Raw genomic sequence first — 1,898 nt, forward strand, 5'->3', positions numbered from 1 at the left:
TGCAGCCCCCGAGCCCTGTGGGGTAGGCGGGAACCCTAGAGCGAAGGCTTGGGGTTGGACGGATGGGAGTCCTCTCGGTCCCGGCCATCTGGTCGCACCTCTCCCCTCAGCCATCTGGTCGCGCGCAATGCTTTCCAATGGGGCGACCAGATGGCCGGGCCAGCCTGGAAGTCCCGATGAGGGTCCATTTGCCTCCTGGATCCCAGTCAGGGCTCCAGGAGGTCGGCGCGTCTGCGCCTAGGGTCCCCTCTGTCACTCGGAGTGCGCAGGTTACAAGAAAGGTGGGTAGCCGGATTAGTAGGGGCAGGGTATGCCGGAACACCCCTCCGAGACTGGCGGTTCTTTGCCGGGGACCAGATGGGCTATGCCCGGGCAACATCCTCCCAGGCATCCGGGGCTCCCTCCTCCGGCCTGTGGCATGGCAAAGTGCTCGGGACAGGCTCCATGGGTCCCGGGCAGTCCTCCCCCGGGCGCTCGGGCCCGAGAGCTCCGGGGTTCCTCCCCGTGCCTGAGGCCAAGCTGGGGTCCCCGAGCCCCCCGAGCCCTGCGTGGGTGGGCAGGCGGGAGCCTTACCGCTATGGCTCAGCTCGGGGCAGGCAGATGGGAGTCCTTTCAGGTGCCGGCCATCTGGTCGCGCGCAATGCTTTCCATGGCTGGGGCCCAGCTGGGGCCCTGGACCTCCGGTCCCCCATGCCCCGGCGCCCGCTCACTCTTTCGTTGGGGCACAGAGCTACCAGATGGCTTCCCTTTCAAGCCTGGCCATCTGGTTGCACCTTTCCCCCTTGGCCATCTGGTCACGCCTGTCCCCTCGGCCATCTGGTCGCGCTTGTTCCTTCGGCCATCTGTTCGCGCCTATCCCCTCGGCCATCTGGTCGCGCGCAATGCTTTCCAATGGGGTGACCAGATGGCCGGGCTTGCCTGGAAGTCTCGATGAGGGTCCATTTGCCTCCCGGATCCCAGCGAGGGCTCCAGGAGGTCGGGTACATTCGCGCCTTGGGTCCCCTCTGTCACCTCGTGTGCACGGATTACAAGAAAGGGGGGTAATTTTCCTCCGGATTACTAGGGAGAGTGTCAGTCAGACCTCCATGAGGTCCGGCGATTCTGAAACAGGGGAAGTCAGAACCAGGGCCCGCCCGCCGGGGCCCCCAGGGGCCCGGGTATGCACCTGCCTCTCAGCCCCTTCCTGATGGTCTTTTCTCTCCAAGTTTGCTGGGTCTGACCTCCGTGAGGTCCGGGGATCCAGATCAAGGGAAGGCAGCACCTGGGCCCGCCCGCCGGGAACCCAGGGGCCCGGGTACGCACCTGCCTCTCAGCCCCCTTCCCGATGGTCCTTTTTCTCCAGCTTTGCTGGGTCAGACCTCCATGAGGTCCGGCGATCTTGATACGGGGAAGGCAGCGCCCGGGCCCGCCCGCCTGGGCCTTGGGGGCCCGGGTGCCTGCCTGCCTCTCGGCCCCTCCCTGATGGGCCTTTCCTTCGAGCCCGCTCACTTCGGGAGCAGGCAGGGATGTGAAGCCGCCATCCCCCCCGCGCAGGGCAGCCTGCCAGGGGATGCCCTGGCTGTACTCTGATCGATTGGGCACTCTCGGTCCGTTTAGGGATGGACTGCTTGGCCAGCCTCAGCTGTTGTTTCAAGCAAGGAGCTTCCTCCCCGCATGGACCGTCCGATTCGAGGGCCTGCCGCCTGGTGGGAGGCCCTTCAGCCTACCCAGCAGAGCAAAGGCCGAGCAGCCCCGGCATCTCATGGCCCCCAGTGGTCTGAGCCCGAGCGGAAGGGGTCAGGTGGCGCCAGGCCCTCGGACGCTGCTACCTCATGCGCCACGCCGTCACCCCTTTCCGCCCAGCACATTTCCGCAGCAGCTCGGAACGACCGTTCCGAGGGGTTCCGCCGCCGCCAGGC

This window comes from Triturus cristatus, chromosome 1_2, assembly GCF_964204655.1.
Source record: "Triturus cristatus chromosome 1_2, aTriCri1.1, whole genome shotgun sequence".
Lineage (NCBI taxonomy): Eukaryota > Metazoa > Chordata > Amphibia > Caudata > Salamandridae > Triturus > Triturus cristatus.